Below are 16,813 nucleotides of genomic sequence, written 5' to 3'. Positions count from 1 at the left end.
TGGGTTCTGGTTAGATGTGTAGGTCTGGGTTCTGGTTATATGTATAGATATGGGTTCTGGTTATATGTATAGATATGGGTTCTGGTTATATGTACAGGTATGGGTTCTGGTTATATGTATAGGTATGGGTTCTGGTTATATGTATAGGTATGGGTTCTGGTTACATGTATAGGTATGGGTTCTGGTTATATGTACAGGTATTGGTTCTGTTTATAGGTATGGGTTCTGTTTATATGTATAGGTATGGGTTCTGGTTATATGTACAGGTATGGGCTCTGGTTATATGTATAGATATGGGCTCTGGTTATATGTATAGATATGGGTTCTGGTTATATGTATAGATATGGGTTCTGGTTATATGTATAGGTATGGGTTCTGGTTATATTTATAGATATGGGTTCTGGTTATATGTATAGGTATGGGTTCTGGTTATATGTATAGGTATGGGTTCTGGTTATATGTATAGGTATGGGTTCTGGTTATATGTATAGGTATGGGTTCTGGTTATATGTATAGATATGGGTTCTGGTTATATGTATAGATATGGGTTCTGGTTATATGTATAGGTATGGGTTCTGGTTATATGTATAAGTATGGGTTCTGGTTATGGTTATAGATATGGGTTCTGGTTATATCTATAGGTATGGGTACTGGTTATATGTATAGGTATGGGTTCTGGTTATATGTATAGATATGGGTTCTGGTTATATGTATAGATATGGGTTCTGGTTATATGTATAGGTATGGGTTCTGGTTATATGTATAGGTATGGGTTCTGGTTATGGTTATAGATATGGGTTCTGGTTATATGTATAGGTATGGGTTCTGGTTATATCTATAGGTATGGGTACTGGTTATATGTATAGGTATGGGTTCTGGTTATATGTATAGATATGGGTTCTGGTTATATGTATAGATATGGGTTCTGGTTATATGTATAGGTCTGGGTTCTGGTTATATGTATATACACGGGTTCTGGTTATATGTATAGATATGGGTTCTGGTTATATGTATAGATATGGGTTCTGGTTATATGTATAGGTATGGGTTCTGGTTATATGTATAGGTATGGGTTCTGTTTATATGTATAGATATGGGTTCTGGTTATATGTATAGGTATGGGTTCTGGTTATATGTATAGGTATGGGTTCTGGTTATATGTATAGGTATGGGTTCTGGTTACATGTATAGGTATGGGTTCTGTTTATATGTACAGGTATGGGTTCTGGTTATATGTATAGGTATGGGTTCTGGTTATATGTATAGGTATGGGTTCTGGTTATATGTATAGGTATGGGTTCTGTTTATATGTATAGATATGGGTTCTGGTTATATGTATAGGTATGGGTTCTGGTTATATGTATAGATATGGGTTCTGGTTATATGTATAGGTATGGGTTCTGGTTATATGTATAGGTATGGGTTCTGGTTATATGTATAGGTATGGGTTCTGGTTATATGTATAGATATTGGTTCTGTTTATAGGTATAGGTTCTGGTTATATGTATATATACGGGTTCTGTTTATATGTATAGGTATGGGTTCTGGTTATAGGTATGGGTTCTGTTTATATGTATAGGTATAGGTTCTGGTTATATGTACAGGTATGGGTTCTGGTTATATGTATAGATATGGGTTCTGGTTATATGTATAGGTATGGGTTCTGGTTATATGTATAGGTATGGGTTCTGGTTATATGTATAGGTATGGGTTCTGGTTATATGTATAGATATGGGTTCTGGTTATATGTATAGATATTGGTTCTGTTTATAGGTATAGGTTCTGGTTATATGTATATATACGGGTTCTGTTTATATGTATAGGTATGGGTTCTGGTTATAGGTATAGGTATGGGTTCTGGTTATATGTACAGGTATGGGTTCTGGTTATATGTATAGATATGGGTTCTGGTTATATGTATAGGTATGGGTTCTGGTTATATGTATAGGTATGGGTTCTGGTTATATGTATAGATATGGGTTCTGGTTATATGTATAGGTATGGGTTCTGGTTATATGTATAGGTATGGGTTCTGGTTATATGTATAGGTATGGGTTCTGGTTATATGTATAGATATGGGTTCTGGTTATATGTATAGATATTGGTTCTGTTTATAGGTATAGGTTCTGGTTATATGTATATATACGGGTTCTGTTTATATGTATAGGTATGGGTTCTGGTTATAGGTATGGGTTCTGTTTATATGTATAGGTATGGGTTCTGGTTATATGTACAGGTATGGGTTCTGGTTATATGTATAGATATTGGTTCTGTTTATAGGTATGGGTTCTGTTTATATGTATAGGTATGGGTTCTGGTTATAGGTATAGTTATGGGTTCTGGTTATATGTATAGGTATGGGTTCTGGTTATATTTATAGGTATGGGTTCTGGTTATATGTATATGTATGGGTTCTGGTTATATGTATAGGTCTGGGTTCTGGTTATATGTATAGGTATGGGTTCTGGTTATATGTATAGGTCTGGGTTCTGGTTATATGTATAGGTATGGGTTCTGGTTATATGTATAGATATGGGTTCTGGTTATATGTATAGGTATGGGTTCTGGTTATATGTATAGATATGGGTTCTGGTTATATCTATATATATAGGTTCTGGTTATATGTATAGGCATGGGTTCTGGTTATATGTATAGATATGGGTTCTGGTTATATGTATAGGTATGGGTTCTGGTTATATGTATAGGTATGGGTTCTGGTTATATGTATAGATATGGGTTCTGGTTATATGTATAGGTATGGGTTCTGGTTATATGTATAGATATGGGTTCTGGTTATATGTATAGGCATGGGTTCTGGTTATATGTATAGATATGGGTTCTGGTTATATGTATAGGTATGGGTTCTGGTTATATGTATAGGTATGGGGTCTGGTTCTATGTATAGGTATGAGATCTGGTTATATGTATAGGTATGGGTTCTGGTTATATGTATAGATATGGGTTCTGGTTATATCTATAGATATGGGTTCTGGTTATATGTATAGATCTGGTTTCTTCTTATATGTATAGATATGGGTTCTGGTTATATGTATAGGTAAGGGTTCTGGCTATATGTATAGGTATGGGTTCTGGTTATATCTATAGATATGGGTTCTGTTTATAGGTATGGGTTCTGTTTATATGTATAGGTATGGGTTCTGGTTATAGGTATAGTTATGGGTTCTGGTTATATGTATAGGTATGTGTTCTGGTTATATGTATAGGTATGGGTTCTGGTTATATGTATAGGTATGGGTTCTGGTTATATGTATAGATATGGGTTCTGGTTATATGTATAGGTATGGGTTCTGGTTATATGTATAGGTATGGGTTCTGGTTATATGTATAGATATGGGTTCTGGTTATATGTATAGATATGGGTTCTGGTTATATGTATAGATATGGGTTCTGGTTATATGTATAGATATGGGTTCTGGTTATATGTATAGATCTGGTTTCTGGTTATATGTATAGGTATGGGTTCTGGTTATATGTATAGGTATGGGTTCTGGTTATATGTATAGATATGGGTTCTGGTTATATGTATAGGTATGGGCTCTGGTTCTATGTATAGGTATGGGATCTGGTTATATGTATAGGTATGGGTTCTGGTTATATGTATAGATATAGGTTCTGGTTATAGGTATGGGCTCTGGTTATATGTATAGGTATGGGTTCTGGTTATATGTATAGATATGGGTTCTGGTTATAGGTATGGGTTCTGGTTATATGTATAGATATGGGTTCTGGTTATATCTATAGATATGGGTTCTGGTTATAGGTATGGATTCTGGTTATATGTATAGGTATGGGTTCTGGTTATATGTATAGGTATGGGTTCTGGTTATATGTATAGATATGGGTTCTGGTTATATGTATAGGTATGGGTTCTGGTTATATGTATAGGTATGGGTTCTGGTTATATGTATAGGTATGGGTTCTGGTTATATGTATAGATATGGGTTCTGGTTATAGGTATGGGTTCTGGTTATAGGTATAGATACGGGTTCTGGTTATATGTACAGGTATGGGCTCTGGTTATAGGTATAGATATGGGTTCTGGTTATGGTTATAGATATGGGCTCTGGTTATATGTATAGATATGGGTTCTGGCTATATGTATAGGTATGGGTTCTGTTTATATGTATAGGTATGGGTTCTGGTTATATGTATAGGTATGGGTTCTGGTTATATGTATAGGTATGGGTTCTGGTTATATGTATAGATATGGGTTCTGGTTATAGGTATGGGTTCTGGTTATAGGTATAGATACGGGTTCTGGTTATGGTTATAGATATGGGCTCTGGTTATATGTATAGATATGGGTTCTGGTTATATGTATAGATATGGGTTCTGGTTATATGTATAGGTCTGGGTTCTGGTTATATTTATAGATATGGGTTCTGGTTATATCTATAGATATGGGTTCTGGTTATATGTATAGGTATGGGTTCTGGTTATATGTATAGGTATGGGTTCTGGTTATATGTATAGATATGGGTTCTGGTTATATGTATAGGTATGGGTTCTGGTTATATGTATAGGTATGGGTTCTGGTTATATGTATAGGTATGGGTTCTGGTTATAGGTATGGGTTCTGGTGATAGGTATAGATACGGGTTCTGGTTATATGTATAGATATGGGTTCTGGTTATATGTATAGATACGGGTTCTGGTTATATGTATAGATATGGGTTCTGGTTATATGTATAGGTATGGGTTCTGGTTATATCTATAGATATGGGTTCTGGTTATATGTAAAGGTATGGGTTCTGGTTATAGGTATGGGCTCTGGTTATATGTATAGTTATGGGTTCTGGTTATATGTATAGGGAGTGCAGAATTATTAGGCAAGTTGTATTTTTTAGGATTAATTTTATTATTGAACAACAACCATGTTCTCAATGAACCCAAAAAACTCATTAATATCAAAGCTGAATATTTTTGGAAGTAGTTTTTAGTTTGTTTTTAGTTTTAGCTATTTTAGGGGGATATCTGTGTGTGCAGGTGACTATTACTGTGCATAATTATTAGGCAACTTAACAAAAAACAAATATATACCCATTTCAATTATTTATTTTTACCAGTGAAACCAATATAACATCTCAACATTCACAAATATACATTTCTGACATTCAAAAACAAAACAAAAACAAATCAGTGACCAATATAGCCACCTTTCTTTGCAAGGACACTCAAAAGCCTGCCATCCATGGATTCTGTCAGTGTTTTGATCTGTTCACCATCAACATTGCGTGCAGCAGCAACCACAGCCTCCCAGACACTGTTCAGAGAGGTGTACTGTTTTCCCTCCTTGTAAATCTCACATTTGATGATGGACCACAGGTTCTCAATGGGGTTCAGATCAGGTGTACAAGGAGGCCATGTCATTAGATTTTCTTCTTTTATACCCTTTCTTGCCAGCCACGCTGTGGAGTACTTGGACGCGTGTGATGGAGCATTGTCCTGCATGAAAATCATGTTTTTCTTGAAGGATGCAGACTTCTTCCTGTACCACTGCTTGAAGAAGGTGTCTTCCCGAAACTGGCAGTAGGACTGGGAGTTGAGCTTGACTCCATCCTCAACCCGAAAAGGCCCCACAAGCTCATCTTTGATGATACCAGCCCAAACCAGTACTCCACCTCCATCTTGCTGGCGTCTGAGTCGGACTGGAGCTCTCTGCCCTTTACCAATCCAGCCACGGGCCCATCCATCTGGCCCATCAAGACTCACTCTCATTTCATCAGTCCATAAAACCTTAGAAAAATCAGTCTTGAGATATTTCTTGGCCCAGTCTTGACGTTTCAGCTTGTGTGTCATGTTCAGTGGTGGTCGTCTTTCAGCCTTTCTTACCTTGGCCATGTCTCTGAGTATTGCACACCTTGTGCTTTTGGGCACTCCAGTGATGTTGCAGCTCTGAAATATGGCCAAACTGGTGGCAAGTGGCATCTTGGCAGCTGCACGCTTGACTTTTCTCAGTTCATGGGCAGTTATTTTGCGCCTTGGTTTTTCCACACGCTTCTTGCGACCCTGTTGACTATTTTGAATGAAACGCTTGATTGTTCGATGATCACGCTTCAGAAGCTTTGCAATTTTAAGAGTGCTGCATCCCTCTGCAAGATATCTCACTATTTTTGACTTTTCTGAGCCTGTCAAGTCCTTCTTTTGACCCATTTTGCCAAAGGAAAGGAAGTTGCCTAATAATTATGCACACCTGATATAGGGTGTTGATGTCATTAGACCACACCCCTTCTCATTACAGAGATGCACATCACCTAATATGCTTAATTGGTAGTAGGCTTTCGAGCCTATACAGCTTGGAGTAAGACAACATGCATAAAGAGGATGATGGGGTCAAAATACTCATTTGCCTAATAATTCTGCACTCCCTGTATAGGTATGGGCTCTGGTTATATGTATAGTTATGGGTTCTGGTTATATGTATAGGTATGGGCTCTGGTTATATGTATAGATATGGGTTCTGGTTATATGTATAGATCTGGTTTCTGGTTATATGTATAGGTATGGGTTCTGGTTATATGTATAGATATGGGTTCTGGTTATATGTATAGATATGGGTTCTGGTTATATGTATAGGTATGGGCTCTGGTTATATGTATAGTTATGGGTTCTGGTTATATGTATAGGTATGGGTTCTGGTTATATGTATAGGTATGGGTTCTGGTTATATGTATAGATATGGGTTCTGGTTATATGTATAGGTATGGGCTCTGGTTATATGTATAGTTATGGGTTCTGGTTATATGTATAGGTATGGGTTCTGGTTATATGTATAGGTATGGGTTCTGGTTATATGTATAGATCTGGTTTCTGGTTATATGTATAGATATAGGTTCTGGTTATATGTATAGATATGGGTTGTGGTTATATGTATAGATATGGGTTCTGATTATATGTATAGATCTGGTTTCTGGTTATATGTATAGGTATGGGTTCTGGTTATATGTATAGGTATGGGTTCTGGTTATATGTATAGATATGGGTTCTGGTTATATGTATAGATATGGGTTCTGGTTATATGTATAGATCTGGTTTCTGGTTATATGTATAGGTATGGGTTCTGGTTATATGTATAGGTATGGGTTCTGGCTATATGTATAGATATGGGTTCTGGTTATATGTATAGGTATGGGCTCTGGTTATATGTATAGATATCGGCTCTGGTTATATGTATAGGTATGGGTTCTGGTTATATGTATAGGTATGGGTTCTGGTTATATGTATAGGTATGGGGTCTGGTTATATGTATAGGTATGGGCTCTGGTTATATGTACAGGTATGGGCTGCTTCAGAGTGCAGAGGAGCGGGAGCGCAACAGGTGGGGGGCGGAGCTACAGAACACGCGGCGGGAAGAGCAGCTGAGCTCCCAGGAGGCACACTGAATACATTGTCCCCTCGCTTTGTAGATTTGGGAACAGTGTGGTGGGAGGAGGAGAGGAGACTAGGGCTCATACGGCAGGGTGGGCGGGTGCGCTGTGTGGTCTGCCAGCCACCGATAAGCTGGTGGAGCAGAAGAGGGGCTGCTGCAAGCCAGCCAATAACCGGGACAGGAACCCCGGATGTTCAGTTTGAATCTTGGCAGAGATGGCTGCTAGGGCAGCTCTCTCGTCGGCTATAACGGTGATGCCGGTGAAATAGGCAGAGCAATAATAAGCCCTCCTCCTTATAACATCTAGGGGAGGGGCTGGAGCAACCACCATAGATTGGCTGCAGGAGAGGGGGAGGAGTGGCCAGCAGCCCATGTAAGGCAGCAGTAAGACTAATGCTACAGCCATGAACACTCCTGCGGGATGAACCAGCTTCAACCATCCAACTTGGACTGCACAGTAAAGGACGACTTCGCTATACGCTGGGGCGTCCACTATGATCACCAAGCTCAGTTGTCAGAGTAGTCATTTCAGTTAAGCCTGTGAATAAGGGTGCTGCCACCGTCAGTCCAGCTGTTAGCTTTCAGATGACACAATGTCCTCCGCTGACCTGAGTTTTCTGCAGTTCCATGCTGTCTATCACCAATGGCCTAGACCTTGGAAAATAGCATAGCAACTTATTTACTGCACCTTCAGTCTAATTTATTAGGTGGGTCAAAGGCAGGCACCATCCCGGCTGGCCTGCCCAACTGCCTTTCATCAGTCTCAATCTATCATCTCAGAACACTGAGGAAGAAGAAATGGAAGGCATAGTAAGAATAGTATCTAGGTGAAAGCTAATAGTCATGATGTTAGGATGGTTCATAGAAAATGCAGGAGTTGTGCAGCCAATAATATCTAGAGAAGTCGGCAGTGGCAGTCTGACTCCGAGCACCCCCGCCGAGCAGCTGAAGAGGAATCAGTGCTCGTACCTCCTCTCCAAACAACTGATCGATGGGGATGCTAGGAGTTGGACCGGCACCGATCAGACATTGATGACCTATCCTGCGTAAAGGTCAACAACAGTACTGGTTGCACAACCCCTTTAATGGATTTGGTTGGAGAGATCCAGGATGCTGCACTGCAAATAATCCTAATTTCTGCACCAAGATTTTAAATGCCAAAGGCAGTTCATAGAAGACTTACAGGAATAAGCTAAAGTTTTGACCACTTTGTGTTAGAAACCCTCTAGGCAGCCAAGGCCCATTTACACAGGCCAACTGAGCAAGCAATTATTCATCCGATGAAGCGAGAGCTGCATGTACATGCCACAATCACCTCTGCTGTATGGAGATGAGCAATCAATAAAGCTATCGCTGACCCCCATGGAAAATCATTGTTTCTGGCCAGCAAGATCTGCAGAACCCTTACACGGTCTAATTATCAGGAATGACCTTTCATACTAATATTCATTCCAGATTATTGGTCTGATATTCATCCCATGCAAAGGGACCTTAGAGTGGAGCTTGTCCATAACATAACAATGATGATGTCCATGAGACAGCTGATATGGGATATTCGGAAGTTCACAAACATCTCCCTCAAAGTGCTTCTCTCTGCCCCCAGCATTGCTATAGTGCTGGCTAATAATGAAGAATAGGCAGAAGTGACAGAAGAGGAAAGGCATATAGCATCTTGAAACTCCAGATAATAGAAACCTCATCTAAAACTCTGAATTTTTTTAAAATTAATACTGGATCTTGATAGCTAACCCAGAACTGCTGATGCGTTACTCAGACAGGGGTATTCTCCTGAAAATGATGGTTTGGTAATATCATCTGTTTCTCTTGGAAGAAGTTTCTAGAGATTCATACAAAAAGGGCGAAGATAACGTCCTGCATCTGATGGGTCTTCTAGCTGCAGGAGCTTTACTCTTGGCTTCCATGTCATGTTCACATCTAACATATGGTAACATATATTTTCCACATGTACAAGAAGCCACGATCTCGCTGTAATGATCGATGTTCTCCGGGACACAGGAAAGCTCCTAATGGAGGATATCATGTCTGCTGCTACGACTGCGTCCCATGTTCTGAGGGGGAGTTCTCCAATACTACAGGTACGAGTATACAAAACAATCATGGTTATGACTAGAGTTGACAAGGCAAATTACGAAGCTGATGTTAAGGTGGCAGTGGCTATTCTTACCTATTTTATGTCTTGTAAAACTGCACCAGTTGCACCTACTGCATATTTACCCTTGGAACTTAGTGACAATGATGTTCAGACTGGACTCCAGGACTAAGTCTCATATATAGGATACCAACCATCACACATGTGGGTCTACCCAAAATGGGTCACAGTGGAAGATCCTACTGCACTACCATAAACATTATTGAACATCTCTTGGCCAGAAAGCAGAGCAGTTACAAGGAGTGTGCCTCATTCTGGAGGACCTTTCCTATCTTATCCTGAATTACACAGTGTTCCTTCCCGGAATTCATCTGCTCACTAGCGGAGGAGACCGGTGCTCTTACATGCAGCGATCTCCTCCTCAGTATAGGGAGGAGCCATTGTTATACCATCGCCCTCCCCTATACTGAATTATTGTTTGAGAAAAAATTATGGCATGGGAGAGCTAAAGTCAGAGAACGGTCAAACCCAAGAGGAAACTACAAGTGATAGAATGGCAGGAAAAAAGGAAGCCAAGCAAAGTCCATACCAGTACAGATAATGCAGGGTTTATCCAAGAGAGAAGCCAAATGGGAGCATAGTCTGAAAAGAGGGAACACAAAATCACAGTCAATGTATTGTGTTGTGCAACATGTTACAATCAAAATGTGACCAAAGTAGCAGTACCACCAAGATTCATATAACAGGGCACCATGACTGGAATGAGCCTCATAGTTGGCCTGCCAGCTTAACTTCCTGATTGGTGGAACATCCAAGTCCATTAGTTGTCTAAATGACCATGAGCTCTGGGTAAATGCCACCTAGAATCTCAACCAGTGCTGTTGACAGAACTGGAGCAATGGCGACTGGCATGGACAGACATTACAGGACAGCCAAGAGGTAAGTATGCTACAGATACACGTGACTCTAATAGCCTTCAGCTGATGAGCATTGTCCACATCTGGATATTTGAACTTCTTAGCACAATTGTAAATTCTCAACTTACCAGAAGTGTATAATAGGATTACATCATGATCCCTGTAAGACTTTAGTTATGGATCAGATAAAGTGAAGCTTACACGTACAGATGATCCACTGATATATCTTACTTTTTTTTAGACAGTGAAATATGCTTTAAATGTCCTGAAGACAAGTGGCCTGATGAGAAGAAAGTGAAATGTATCCCCAAAACAAACACGTTCTTATCCTATAAGACGGATATTCTGGTTCCAATATTTTCAGTCATGGCTACATTATTCTCTACCATCTCATTATTCATATTAGGAAGCTTCATTTATTGTTGGGACACTCCTTTAGTGAAGGCCAATAACCGGACTGTAAGCATCATCCTCCTGGTCTCCATCATCTTGAGCTTCCTCAGTGTCTTCTTGTTTCTTGGCCGTCCAGCAGACATCACCTGTAAGATGAGACAGACATTATTTGGCATCTTCTTCTCTATTAGTGTGTCTTCTGTTCTTGGGAAGACCGTCACAGTCTGCATCGCCTTTAAAGCCACAAAACCGGGCAGTTCCTGGATGAAGTTGGTCTCATTCAATATCTCTAGTTATGTAGTGGGGATTTGTTCCTCTATACAACTTCTGATCTGTGTTACTTGGTTGTCAGTGTCTCCTCCATACGTTGAGTTTGACCACCACTCTTATCCTGAGAAGATCATCATTCAGTGCAATGAAGGCTCAGATATTTGGTTCTACTTCATGTTGGGTTATCTGGGGTTCCTGGCAGCTGTGAGCCTTGTTCTGGCTTTCATGGTGAGGACATTACCGGACAGTTTTAATGAGGCCAAGTACATCACCTTCAGCATGCTGGTGTTCTGCAGCGTCTGGATGTCCATGATCCCGGCTTATCTGAGCACCAGAGGAAAGAACATGGTGGCTGTGGAGATATTCGCCATATTGGCCTCATGTGCTGGGATGCTTGGTTGTATATTTGTTCCAAAATTGTACATTATGATTTTAAGACCTGAGTTGAATACGAGGAAGTTCATTCTGCAAACATAAAGCATTATATGCTGCATTGGCTAATTCAGAATCCTTATCCATGTTCCACTCATTCTCTGTTGTGCTTGATTTCTTTTTCCTTATTCCTTATCTTACTATAACAGTAAATTTTGATTGATGAATGATGATGCGATGTCCGGCTGTGTGTGTATTATACTGTATGTGTATCGTATACCTGACTGATTACATCACAAAAGACAATGTCTGGCTGTGTACACTGTCTACAGTATCTGCAGTACCACTGTAACGCAAGTATCTTTGAATGGTTTGTAGTGTTATGTTATGTACTGTTATCTAATGTAATGTACATCCAGCATGATATGTTTTGGCTGGCAGGGAAAGGGTTAATCACCCTGTTCCTCCATTCATGGTAGGAGTTGGCTATTCTGACTTCCTGTCAGGAAGGGGAGTCTAGTTGAGTGAGTGAGTAGAGAAGAAGTCTTTGTACTCCTTCTCCTTAGGCCTCAAGTAGTATTGAAAGAATTGAAGCATCTGAAATGGAATTTGATCCGAAGTTTTGGAAAAATTTGATTTGTGGTAATAAAGACCAGGATATTATAGGGGTGTACACCTTGTTTAATAGATAAACAATTCTATTGGGCCCTGATCCCAAATTGGGGTGAATAAACTGTCTCGTTCTACTGTTAGTGGTGTGTCCACCTTGTTTAATGGATAGTTCTATTACGCCTTGATTGTCATATTTCGCTGAGTTCACACTTTAGTTATTTGGTCAGTTAATTCCAGCAATTACTGTATGGTGATCCAAAATCAGCAGCGATCCTACTCTCACATAAGTTATCATGAAACGATTTACACCTGTTCTGTGTTTTTGACCCATAACTGACCAAATAAATGAGATGGATGTGAATTGAGCCTAATAGTGACGCACAGTCATTCTACAGATAATAGAAGTGATTCAAAACCATGTGTTTGCACTGCCATTACATGGCTTAAAATAACCTTCTGTCTCCACTACTTTATGGGCACTGCCTCCATGTCCTTCTTTTGTTCCTCTTAAGAGTCATTGTGACACAGCTCCAGCAGGGCCGCACAGTGGTTTTTTTTTTTCCTTTATTGAAGACTGCTGTATGCTTTTCTTTTGGTTTGGATCATCTCTAGATCCAGAGACTAATCATTCTCTGTGAAAGTTGTCGCTTCAGCTACAGAAAGAAAGAACGAAAGAAAGAAAGAACTTAGAATCTACATGGCCAAGCATAGAAGTTAGCAAGGTAACCTGGGACTACACTTAAACACACTTTGCTGCTTGGAAAGTACTACAGTTAAGACACCCATCACACTTAACCATGTCCTTGCCAGTCGTGCTTTTAAAACCTGAATCCCACAGAGGACACTACATCCACAATTGTTTAGCTCATAAACAAACGTTCGTCCTTTTTTTCCCTCTTCTCTTCTTTTTTCCGCTGCTTTCTTTGTTTCCTTTTTCTTTCTCTTTTCTGCTTCTCTCAACCCTTTTGTCCGTTCATTTATTATTTTCCTTTTCTTTCCTATTTTTCTTATTTTCACTGCATTTGCTTTTTTTTTTACTGTTTTATATTTTTATCTCTACTTACTTACTCCCCTATTCTATTTCTATTCTATTCTACATTTTTATTCTATTTTATTTAATTTATTTCCATTTATTTCATTCTTCATTTTACTTTCTCACCTACTTTCCCTTATCCCCCTCTATAACCTATCTATATGTATATACTTACAGGCTTTGTTATGAATAGAGTTGAGCGAACACCTGGATGTTCGGGTTCGAGAAGTTTGGCCGAACTTCCCGGAAATGTTCGGGTTCGGGATCCGAACACGACCCGAACTTCGTCCCGAACCCGAACCCCATTGAAGTCAATGGGGACCCGAACTTTTCGGCACTGAAAAGGCTGTAAAACAGCCCAGGAAAGAGCTAGAGGGCTGCAAAAGGCAGCAACATGTAGGTAAATCCCCTGCAAACAAATGTGGATAGGGAAATGAATTAAAATTAAAATAAAATATATAAAAATAAACCAATATCAATTGGAGAGAGGTCCCATAGCAGAGAATCTGGCTTCACGTCAGCAGAGAATCAGTCTTCATGCCATAGCAAAGAATCAGGCTTCACGTCATAGCAGAGAATCAGGCTTCAAGTCACCCACCACTGGAACAGGCCACTGTCACATATTTAGGCCCTGGCACCTAGGCAGAGGAGAGAGGTCCCGTAACAGAGAATCTGGCTTCATGTCAGCAGAGAATCTGTCTTCATGTCATAGCAGAGAATCAGGCTTCACGTCACCCACCACTGGAACAGGCCACTGTCAAACATTTAGGCCCAGGCACCCAGACAGAGGAGAGAGGTCCCGTAACAGAGAATCTGGCTTCATGTCAGCAGAGAATCAGTCTTCATGACATAGCAGAGAATCAGGCTTTACGTCACCCAACACTGGAACAGTGCATTGTCAGATATTTAGGCCCAGGCACCCAGACAGAGGAGAGAGGTCCCATAACAGAGATTCAGGCTTCATGTCACCCACCACTGGAACAGGCCACTGTCAGATATTTAGGCCCAGGCACCCAGACAGAGGAGAGAGGTCCCATAGCAGAGAATCAGGCTTCACGTCACCCACCACTGGAACAGGCCACTGTCACATATTTAGGCCCAGGCACCCAGGCAGAGGAGAGAGGTCCCATAACAGAGATTCAGGCTTCATGTCAGCAGAGAATCAGTCTTCATGTCATAGCAGAGAATCAGGCTTCACGTCACCCAACACTGGAACAGGCCACTGTCACATATTTAGGTCCAGGCACCCAGGCAGAGGAGAGAGGTCCCATAACAGAGATTCAGGCTTCATGTCAGCAGAGAATCAGTCTTCATGTCATAGCAGAGAATCAGGCTTCACGTCACCCACCACTGGAACAGGCCACTGTCACACATTTAGGCCCAGGCACCCAGGCAGAGGAGAGAGGTCCCGTACAGAGAATCTGGCCTTATGTCAGCACAGAATCTGTCTTCATGTCATAGCAGAGAATCAGGCTTCACGTCACCCACCACTGGAACAGGCCACTGTCACACATTTAGGCCCAGGCACCCAGGCAGAGGAGAGAGGTCCCGTAACAGAGAATCTGGCCTTATGTCAGCGCAGAATCTGTCTTCATGTCATAGCAGAGAATCAGGCTTCAAGTCACCCACCACTGGAACAGGCCACTGTCACACATTTAGGCCCAGGCACCCAGGCAGAGGAGAGAGGTCGCGTAACAGAGAATCTGGCTTCATGTCAGCACAGAATCAGTCTTCATGTCATAGCAGAGAATCAGGCTTCACGTCACCCACCACTGTCACACATTTAGGCCCCGGCACCCAGACAGAGGAGAGGTTCATTCAACTTTGGGTTGCCCCGCAATATAATGGTAAAATGAAAATAAAAATAGGATTGAATGAGGAAGTGCCCTGGAGTAGAATAATATATTGTTAAGGGGAGGTAGTTAATATCTAATCTGCACAAGGGATGGACAGGTCCTGTGGGATCCATGCCTGGTTCATTTTTATGAACGTCAGCTTGTCCACATTGGTTGTAGACAGGCGGCTGCGTTTGTCTGTAATGACGCCCCCTGCCGTGCTGAATACACGTTCAGACAAAACGCTGGCCGCCGGGCAGGTGTCACAAGCAGACAGCTGAGAAGCTCTGATATGAGCTGTTCAGATCCTCCCCCTTGAGTTTCTTTGTTTTGGTTTCTGTTCCTCACCTCGTTTGGCTATCTCAGCTGTCATGCAGTCAGACTCATTACCTCCCTTTATATTCTCCCCCATAAGGTAGTTGGGTGTGGCTGATACAACTTCCTGGATTGAGTGTGCATGCTGTCTTTAGCTCCCAGCTCTCAGTTCACAGTCGTCTGCAGATCAGCTTCCAGCTACCAGTTCGCAGTTCACAGTCGTCTGCAGATAAGTGCTGTTTTAGTATTTATGATTTTCTGTTGTCTGGATCCAGGTGACCCTGACTCCCTCCGTGTCTGTGTAGGGAGCCGGTGGTCGTGTCCCCTCACTATTGTAGGGCCTTCAGGTTTAGATAGCCGAGGTACGTGGATATGCGCCCATTCACCTTTAGAGTGGTCGCATAGGCTGAGCAGTGAGGGAGAGCGGCAGGTCGATTGCAGGGGTCTCCCTTTTTGTTCCTTAGTTGTGGATCCAGTGAGTCATCGTTTGTTATTTGTATCATATTGTTTCCTGTACACCATCCGTGACAATATCAGCCACCAAAACCGTTTCAAGCATGGATCCGGTTACACTTTTGGCTGAACGCTTCCAGGGTCTTTCATTGGAGGTAGCTGATCTCCGTAAGACTTTTTCTCAGTTTCAAGTGACCGGTTCAGCTTGCGTTCATGGAGTTTGTGCTGAGCCTAAGATTTCGCTCCCGGATACGTTTTCCGAGGGTAGTGAGAATTTTGTACGTTTTAGGGAGGCTTGCAAACTCCATTTTCGCCTTCTTCCCCATTCTTCTGGTGATAAAGAACGGAGGGTGGGGATCATTATATCGCTGCTCAGGGGTAACGCTCAGTCCTGGGCCTTTTCGCTGCCGGTGGGGGCACGGCCCCTCCATTCAGTGGATGAATTCTTTTTAGCCCTGGGTCAGATATATTATGATCCGGATCGTATTGCTCTGGCTGAGTCTAGACTACGTCTGTTATGCCAGGGTAAACAATCCGCAGAGATATACTGCTCAGAATTTCGGAGATGGGCAGCTGATACTGGTTGGAATGATGCTGCACTCCGAAGTCAATTCTGCTATGGTCTTTCTGAGGGATTGAAAGATGCATTTGCCTTTCATGAAAGACCTACCTCCTTGAATTCTGCTATGTCTCAGGCTGTTCGTATTGACAGGCGTCTTAGAGAAAGAGGAGAGATTTCTCCTTCTTGTCATGCTCAGTCCCGGGACAGTGCACCGGTGTCATTCTGTGCACAGGGGTCTCAGTCGCTGTCAGCCCCTTCTGAGCAGGAGCCCATGCAGCTGGGGTTGATTGCCTCTGATAATAGAGGATTCAGCCCGCAGGGCAGGGTTTGCTTTTGTTGTGGAGGTATAAATCATCTGGCAAATGTTTGTCCCTCTAGGAGATTCAGGCAGTTTTCTGGGAGTAATAAAGAGACAAAAAGGAAGAAATCTTTTAAGAATATTCCGTCTGTTACTATTGGCAGGGTTGAGGCGGAAATTGAAGAATTGTCTTTTGCTTGTAGTTCCCGTTTTGTCCTGCCTGCTAGGGTGGCGCTAGAGAGCAAGAGCATTT

General features: G+C 41.4%; 1 pseudogene; it reads left to right on the top strand.

Annotated features, from left to right (window-relative positions):
- The window catches only part of LOC120991108, a 37,566-nt pseudogene extending 26,009 nt beyond the window's left edge, over positions 1 to 11,557 (top strand).
- Positions 11,558 to 16,813: the final 5,256 nt, after the last annotated feature.

Source organism: Bufo bufo, chromosome 2, assembly GCF_905171765.1.
Source record: "Bufo bufo chromosome 2, aBufBuf1.1, whole genome shotgun sequence".
In the NCBI taxonomy this organism is placed as follows: domain Eukaryota; kingdom Metazoa; phylum Chordata; class Amphibia; order Anura; family Bufonidae; genus Bufo; species Bufo bufo.
Note: the sequence above shows the minus strand (reverse complement) of the source record. Positions and strands in the feature narration are given on the sequence as shown.